The sequence below is a fragment of the Vespa crabro genome, chromosome 23 (genome assembly GCF_910589235.1).
Source record: "Vespa crabro chromosome 23, iyVesCrab1.2, whole genome shotgun sequence".
Classification (NCBI taxonomy): Eukaryota; Metazoa; Arthropoda; class Insecta; order Hymenoptera; family Vespidae; genus Vespa; species Vespa crabro.
Window position 1 is genome coordinate 2,007,883 of NC_060977.1, and position 9,618 is coordinate 2,017,500.

The 9,618-nt window shown below is 32.9% G+C and overlaps 1 pseudogene; it reads right to left on the reverse strand.

Moving 5' to 3' along the window:
* Positions 1-6,799: 6,799 nt before the first annotated feature.
* Positions 6,800-9,618, reverse strand: part of LOC124431938 — a 76,708-nt pseudogene continuing 73,889 nt past the window's right edge.

The window sequence follows — 9,618 nt, forward strand, 5'->3', positions numbered from 1 at the left end:
TTTTTTTTCGATCGTATTCAAATTAATAACTGGATTTTATCTTCCGCACTGTTTCCAACCAGAGTTTCATTTCGCGTTTAATTTTATCAATCCTATGAAAAAAAAAAAAAGAAAATTTACACAAACAAAATTTACACATATATATGTATTTGTTTTTTTTGCATTTCGAAAATATCAAAAGAATCATAATTAATGGGATTAATATTATCTGTGAAAGTAGTCCTTTGTTTTATTTGATATCGTAAAAAATAATAATGAAATAAAATATTCCTTTTTTTTTCTTTTTTTTTTTTTTTTTTTCATTTCAACTATCAACGCAATGAATAGAGATCAACATTTTTGCGTCCAACGGAAATATAAAATTATCTAAGAAAAATTGAATTATGTTCCTTAACAGGAGAATAGTGATAACCGATATTTCACGCGAATTTATCGTTTATGTTTCTTTGATGTCATACAACCTTGCGACACGTCGATTCAATAATATTTCATGGCTTGCTAACGTATACACGTTCTCAAAAAAAAAAACCATAAACACGCGCGAACACACGTACGTGAGCGCGCGCGAAAAAAAAATCGTTTACAAAGAGAAATTTCTCTTCGTAAATATAGTGAACATGAGCTTTTCGGGTTTTGGACATGGGCAACATAACAAACACGGTGGTTTCGGGTGCCAATCTTTCGTGGTAGTGCTCGTTTTCACGATCGTGATCGCACGGTTGGTCTTCTAAATAATTTTCCCGAGGCGAATCGAAATGACATTTTCGTAAATTTCAATTTGCAGATTGTATTGCGCGCGCGCGCGCAGGCGCTGGCATCCGCTGTGCATACGTGTACGTGCGTGTTATAAAATTTCATCAAAATATATCCTATTTCATATCGTAGGCGAAATCTAATCCAAATTCAAGGGACACGCTCGCGTATCGCGGCTACATACCTACGTTTTTTACTTTTTCTATTTCTACCTTTTTTCTCTCTTTTTTTCTTTTTCTTTTCTATTTTTCTGTGTTTTCCTTTTTCCCTTTTCTCTTCTCTTGCATGCTTTTTTTCTTGTTGCTACTTTTAATAGAGACGTCTATATATATATATATATATATATATGTACATATATCTATAACAAAACAACTGGATAGAATAAAAATTTGCTGTCAATGGATTAAACAAATGTAACGCGTGTGTCTAATACTAAACGTTTTATATTACTCACGTACCGTCGTATATATCTAAAAATCTAGTGTCACTGAAATATACACGGTCGGTGTCGATGAAAAAAGTAAAATAAAATAAAATAAAATAAAATAAAATAGAATAAAATAGAATAAAATAAGCAAACAAAAAAGGAACAAAAAAACGCATGAAGAAGAATAGATCGTACTGTTGGGTATCGTGGGAGAATGGAAAAATTTCTTTTTTTTTTTTTTTTTCGTTTCCTTCAAATAATTTGTAAAAGAATGTAAAAAGGGACACGAAGCACCGTTCAGTTTGACGAATTTTCCGAGTTTTCCTATAATTTAAATGAAAATCAATCGAGAAACGAGCGTTCGAAACGCTCCCAAAGTTTCTACCGTACGTATGTATTTAAGAGCGCATTGGTCGACAATGGGGGTGAAACGATTTCGAAATTCAATTTGTTCTCTCTCTCTCTGAGAAAAGCCGATAAATGGCCTTCTCTCTCTCTTTCTCTCTCTCTCTCTCTCTCTCTCTCTCTCTCTCTTTCTCTCTCTCTCTCTCTCTCTCTCTCTCTCTTTCTCTCTCTCTCTGTCTTTTACATGTGGGCGAACGAGGAAGAGTAAGACTACTTTTCGTCTCTTTTTCTATTTCCTCTTTTTTTTTCTTTTTTCTTTTTTATTAATTTCTTTTTCTTTTTCGAAGAACACGAAAATTATCCTTTACTTTTCTTTTTCGCATTGCAACATCGAAGAAGTAAAAAGGAGAGACGAAGGAGTCGCAATTAAATCGACGAAAAAAATGATAGCTATATATATATATATATATATATATATTTAGAATATATATTATATATATATATATATATATATATATTTAGAACCTTTCGCATCCCACTTTATCCCCTCCTTTGTTTGTATTTTCGTCTTATCATAACAATGAAAGAGTTTCTTTCTTTAAGCGAGTAGTACTTAAGATTTTTCTTTCAAATTAACAGACTTTCTCTTTTCTTTGGGACGTAAGAAGGGAAAAGAAAAAGAGAAAAAGGAAAAAAGAAGGTAAAAGGAAAGAAAAAGAAAAATGGATAATGAGGAAGGGAAAGAGAGAAAGTGAGAGAGAGAGAGAGAGAGAGAGAGAGAGAGGGAGGGATGAGAGAGATGAAAAAGAGAGAAAAGATGTTTGAGAAAGTTTTTTACTTTATCCACATTTTGGCACATTTTTGCGGACAAAGAGGGAAGAGGCCGTGTCCCTCCGGAGATCAACGAATCGAGGTAAAAGGATGCCGACGACGACGTTGAAAGCATCAAAAGCTTTTTCTAACCCGACCAAAAGAAAGAGAGAGAGAGAGAGAGAGAGAGAGAGAGAGGGAGAAAAAGAGAGACGAGTTATTACCGACAGTTCTGTAAGAGAAACGTGAACGCGTTTTAGTGAAAAGCGTAATGTTGAAAAACCGTGATAACCTTTCGTCGCCTCGTCACAGTCCAAACGATTAAGTCTTGTATAAATTAGACGAACGTTTCTTTTCTAACGGGTAATTAATCCCACAAGTTGGAACGATAACGATCCTGAGATCTAAGATATTTCCTCTGTCGTTAAACTTTTCTCAACATTTATTAACGTTCTCCTACCAATTTTTTTGTTTTACGTAATAGTGCTCTTTTTTTTTCTTTCTTCCTTTTCGTTTTTCTCTTTTTCTTCCATTTCTTCTTATCTCTTTTTTTTCTTTCTTTTTTTCTTTTTCTTTTTTTTTTTTTATATACACACATACGCAGAAAACGCATTTATATGCGTTATTTTAATCATTATATAATTACATATGAAATTGTATATTAAATTAATTGATTTATAGAATACTTTTCTTTTTTTTTTCTTTTTTTTTTTTTCTTTTCTTTTCTTTTTGATTCTTTCTCTTTCATTATTGTTTTATAAAAGAATAATGTTCGTATGCTAATTGTAATACGACGTGAGCATTGATATACGATCTTAAATAATTAAAATATTCAATCGTAAGTTATGCAAAATTATGCGCTTTTTAATATTTCTATGAGCTATAAAAAAGAAAAAAGAAAAAGAAAAAAATACAAAGAATCATTTTCGCAAATAGGACAAATCTCATTTGCCATTGGCCGTGTGTATTTAAATTTATTGTAATAGAAAAAGAAACAAAAAAAAAAAAAAAGAAAAGAAACTTTATAATTATAACGTTATCTCTCATCTTCTGTGTGACCTCCTACCCCTCCCCCCTCAAAATTGGGATGAATGGGTATATTAAAGAAAAAAAAAAAAAAAAAAACAAGAAAGAAATATGGAAAAAAGAAAGAAAACGAAAAAGAAGAAAAAAAATGAAATAAAATTTATTATGACCTCGTCAAATGTTTCGTTTCAATCAGTACATCCAAGCAGAAAACCAGAATATTGTGCTCTGTATATTGCTATGTATATACATATTTATATATATATATATATATATATATATATATCTACTGACATATTTTGAGCCATACATATGGGATACGAATTTTCCGAATAAATCCAATATCATAGACGGAACTGTTTGCGACGGTCGAAGATAGGTATCCGTACGTTTAAGCTTTCGACATTGCTGTCGCTTGTTATATAGACCCTGCCTGTTAGATGTTAGAAACGTCCACTTCCTTAGAACCGTCTTCACTATTCTGAAAATTGATTATCAGAGACGTCTCTAACATAACGTATGTTAAGATTGGTTATGCTTAAATTATCGGACGAGTCACTATCTAATAATGATGAATACAAAATATCGAATACGAGAAATATAATAATAAATCAATAAATAAATATATATATTGTTTATAACCCTCATTTCTAAGGTTTGTAAAAGAAAAAATATGAAGAGAAAGAGAAAGAGGAGAGAGAGAGAGAGAGAGAGAGAGAGAGAGAGAGAGAGAGAGAGAGAGAGAGAGTATCATACGCGAAGGAAGATCAGGAATATACAATATAAAGAAAGTAAAATTGATAAACGTGAGTGCATTGAACGGAAGCAAAAAAAGGTATAGTAGAGAAACTAACGCGAACATATTTCGTTTTATCGGGGAACGATCAATATTAATTTAAATCTCGAGATTGGCATCGATCTCGTCGAATACGTTCGAGTTCTAGTTTCTATATAACAACTTCCAATTTTCTTTTACGTTTCTCCTTCTACCCTTTCCCTTGGTCTCCCCCATAGACACGTCTGTATTCTGAAAAAAAATCGCTAACGCCTACACTTTTGGAAAGTGTCGTTAAAGCAGGTGCGAGTCCAACGTTGAAATACGACTTGTGAGATGACGCAGGACGAATTAATCTTTGACGTGGGACAGAGAAAGAGAGAGAGAGAGAGAGAGAGGGAGGGACGGAGAAGAGAAAATAAAGAAAAAGAGAAAAAGAGAAAGAGAGAAAAGGAGTAAGCGAAACCCTGCTCTGGATATATAGGATATCAAAGAATAGAGAAAGAGAGAGCGAGAGAGAGAGAGAGAGAGAGAGAGAGAGGGAGAGAGAGGGAGAGAGAAAGAAAGAAAAAGAAAGAATGAGAGAGAACTAGCTAACCCCTCGCTTTTTGAACATCGCCTCCTCACCAGGAGGAGTCTACCGTCGTCGTTGGAATGAAAAGGTTCGGCTCTGGTACAACAGGAACGTCGAATGTCGTCGGGAATGAAAATTGGTATAGACGTCGTTCACCTCCACAAGGCCATATTGTATGACACCGCGAGATTCGGATGATTTATTACGTAATATCACGGTTCAAGCGAGAAACTCGAGCGAGAAACTCGAGAGTTCTCCCCTTTCTCTTTCTCTCTCTTTCTCTTTTTCTCTCTCTTTCTCTCTTTCTCTTTCTCTCTCTCTCTCTCTCTCTCTCTCTCTCTCTTGTGCTGCTTTAAAATTTTCAATTGAAAGTTTGACGTTAAAGGTTCTATCGATGGTTTCGATCTATCGACTCCATGCTACACACACACACACACACACATATATATATATATATATATATATATATATACACAAACGTCTCTACCATGAAACATATATTTTATATAATATTTTATCGAAAATTGTGTTAGGAAAGAAAAAATTCGACTCGTTATAAGATATTTTTTTTCTCTTTTTTTTTTTATCTAGTCTCCCTCTCTCTCTCTCTCTCTCTCTCACTCACTCTCTGTCTCTCTTAAATACAAAGGACATTATTATAATTAAACAACGATAATCGTTCTGAATGTTTTGAATAGTCACGTATTTGTATTAGTATCCTTGTTCAATTTCTTCCTTTTACGATTAATATCTGTTCCTTCATATTCAATGAGTTTAATATTTCTTAAACAATGTATTTATTTATGTTGTATAAATATAAATTTCTTTAACACGATTTAAAAACTTTGTAATTCGTAAAAATACTCATACATACATACATATGTACGTACATACACACACACACACACCTCGTGTTACTTATTTTTTTTTCTTCTTTTTATTTTTCGACTAAAAAATTGTTAATTCGAAAGTTTAAATGCCCGATAAATTTAACTTACTAGTTATAAGTTTGCTTTAAACGTCATATAACTTCGTGCATCATGTACTCCTATATTTAACGCGTTTTTCTTTCTTTCTTTCTTTTTTTTTTTTTCTTTTTTTTTTTTCACCAACAAATTACTCGTTAGCTCGTATTAAAAATAAAATAGAAAGAAAGTAAAACAAATTAATGAGTTTTCGTGTGTGTGTGTGTGTGTGTGTGTGTGTGTATAAGTAATCCTTCTTTCTTTTTTTGTTTACAAATCAATATCGTACAAATTATTTCTATAAGTTTTACGTTAAACAATTTTCTTCTATATGAAAAAGAAGATTAAATTAAAATGGAATTAAATCGATTTAATAGCCCTTTTTGTTCTTTATTACGATCACCCAATGTGTCATCCCTTATCTGTCCCGTTCGAAATCCTCGTTTCTAAAAGTAAACGTCAAAAAAAGAAAAAAAGAAAAAAAAAACGAGTAATTTAGCGAGATCTTTAAAAATTCACGAAACCATTTATTCACCACGTCGACGTTGAAGTCGACGGATAATCTTTTTATTCCTGATGTTCCTAGTCTCTCTTCTTCTGACAAAGGAACGGTTGAGAAGCTTGAGAAGAGAGGATGAGAATGATACGTGGAGATATGGGGTGGGAGGTCGAGCATGCGCGTTTTCATGGAAAACCCCGGCGAAAATGAAGAGCATTTTCCAATTTTCGTCTGTATATGACGCGAGCCTTAGCCGACGGAATCCGCAATGCTTGGTACGTGATGGCGTTACCGATTTCGATCGTACCAACGAAGAAGGTAGGCTACCTCTGTGGAATGATAACTTTTGCGCCAGCGACCTCGCACTCTTTCTACCTTACCGCGTTTGATCTCCCTCCGAGTTGCTTCTCCACAAGCTCAGTATATATATTTATATATATATGTACATATCCTGTATATACGTGTACATATATAATATATACGTATGCGTGTGTGTAATGTACTGTATATATATATCGTATATAGAAACGTGCAACGATGCGCTCCGTTTTCTAACCAACCATTCGCTTTTCTTGACACCTTTCGTTCGACGTCCATTCGTGTTAGCTACAGCTTCTGTATACCGTTAGTATTTCTCTGGTATTACCGATTCTGGTATTACCTGTGCTCTGGTACCGGTCCTATTATTGGTCGTGATCCTGATCCTGGGTCTTGATCCTGGTCCTGGTTTTGATCCTGGTCCAGATCTTGTTCCGCTGTTTGTCCTCTAAAGGCGATTCATCGAGAAACCATTGCCAACGTTGAAAATCGTCTTATCGATAGAGAAATTGAACAAGTGAAATTTTCTATACGTTCTTGTTCGTGACTTTCGGAAAATCTTTTTTTCCCATTCGTTTCTTTTCGAGCGCGCACATTTTGAGGTGAAAAAGTGGAGAGGGAAAAGAAATAAAATTAAAAAGAAAAAATAAGAATAAAACGTTGAGGATACGAGAGAACGATTTAAAGGGAGAGGAAATATCGTTAAGATGTTAAGTTAGTTTCTACTTTTTCTTTTTTCCTTTGTCTTTTATCTTTCTTTTTTTATTTTCTTTCTTTCTTTTTTTTTTCCTCTCTTTTTTTTTCTTCTTTCTTTTTTCTTTTCTTTCAGTCATTATAATTCATCAGTAACAGGCGTGCACATTTAAATATGAAGTAGTTTTACTATAACAACGTAGTAGTAGTGTATTATAACGTGAGGAAAGAAAAATAATGATAATGAAAAAAGAAAATATAACAAAAAAAAAAAAGAAGGGATGAGGGTGGGGTGGGGGGAGGGGAGTTAAAGGAAAGGGAAAAAATAGAAAAAAAAAAAAAAAAAAGAACTATAAGGCAGTTTTCTATTCTCTTCCGTATATCTCCAGAGATATGGTTTAATGTTTCGCTTGGACTCCCTTTTATCTCCGTGAGATCCGGCTAGGTTATTAAAATAACTTGGTACGGTCGGTTAGCATAATTTGCAATTGTAATTCGATGTTTGTTAGCGATATTATACACGGTTTATCGTAATGTTATTTTATATACATATATATATATATATACTTTTTCCTCTCTCTTTTTTTATTTAATTCTTTTAAACGGAATAGATTATATCTAATATATCCGATCATCAATTGACAATGGAGACAAAATTGTTTAAAATTCTTTTTTTTTTTTTCTTTTTTTATTTAAAATGAATGTATAAGAAAGAGAGAGAGAGAAAGAGAGAGAGAGAGAGAGAAATGTAGAACATGTTATTTTTTTTACTTAGTATTAATAATGAAATGTTTTCCCTTACTATTTTCTGAAATGTTGACGGTTAGGAATGGTTGGTTTGCGTTTTGCGTATAGGGTAAAATAAGTAATCGTCGTTTTGGTGGAAACGGGTAGGACGTAGAAGATAGCAGCTGAAAGAGATAACAAAAGAGAAAGAGAGAAAGAGAGACGACTGGGAAAGAGAATGGTCGCACCAGATGCGACATGTGGCCGGATGTGACCGTTCGCGAAGGAAGAGAAGGAATTATCTCGTTGATGCTGAAAACGAGCGAGACGCGTTCCTGGTTTTCTCCTCTTATTCCTTTTTATTCCTCCGCCACTATCCCGTTCCCTACCTCTTCCTCACTTTTTCCTTGTTTTTCATTTTTTCCTTTTTCTTTTTATTTTTTTTTTTTTTTTTTTACTTTTTTTTTTTTCTTTTTGTTGCCGCCTCTCTCCCCTCCACCCGTAACGATGTTCCAGTTACGGCGTAATATTAATTTGTCCTGGTGGAGGGCGTTACACGGAGGACAAGCAATTTTATTTACCGCGCTCGTATACGTACGGCGAAGTGGTTACCTACTTGGAATTTTATTTTGCAGGGTTTTTTTTTTTTTCTTTTTTTTCGCTTTCTCTCTCTCTTCTCTCTCTCTCTCTCTCTCTCTTCTCATTCCCCATGAATTCTCCGCGAATTTCTGCACGATCGTTTCGACTTAATCATCTCGTTGATATTGTCCAATAGGGATGGGATCAGAAAAAAAAAACAAAAGAAAAAAAACACAGAGAAAGAGAAAGAAATTAAAAGAGAATTTTTTTTGTGTTTTTCTTTTTTTTTTTTTTTTTTTTTTCTATTTTGATCCCGAACAAATAAAGTCGATATTTGAAAGATATTTTTATGTATTCGAAACAAAATTTGTACAATATATTTTTCATGGACAAATTCTAATATTATCCAATGGCCGATCCTAATATTACACTTTTTTTTTTTATTACGTAGATACAAAATATTGCAAATTTTCGATGTATATTATTTATCGATCGAGATTTTATCATAGAAAGTACAATTATATTAAGTACAATTACTTCCTTGGATTTACTATATATTTTTCTTTTTTTTTTTTTATTTTTTTTGTAAGAAACAAACAAACAAACGAATAAATAAAGAACACAATGACGTTCATTTTTTCTTTTTTTTTTTTTCCATTGAAATTTATTTATGACATTTATTATAAGCCAATCCAATGCTATATTATTATATACAAAATATAGTTTTATATGTTATATTATTTATTTGTGTATAAGAAGTATTGAAAATTTGGAATTTAGCAATTGTCAAATTTATTCCTACCTTTTGCTTGTGATCTTGTTGGAATATAAAAATATTTGATACCCTACGCACACACACACACACACGCGCACATACACATAAACACACACACACACACATATATATATATATATATATATATATATATATATATATTGGAATTCTTTAGTTCAAATGGGTAGTATCCTTCGAGCGTGTGAAATAAACCGTAATTCGGTGCGATCGACGTACCGACATTTCGCTTCGCTCACCCACCAATGTATTTCCTTTCGACCATCGATAGAATTTGCGTTATCCGCTCGATAAGCTTGAATTATGTGCTTCGATAAATTTATAGTTCAACGTAC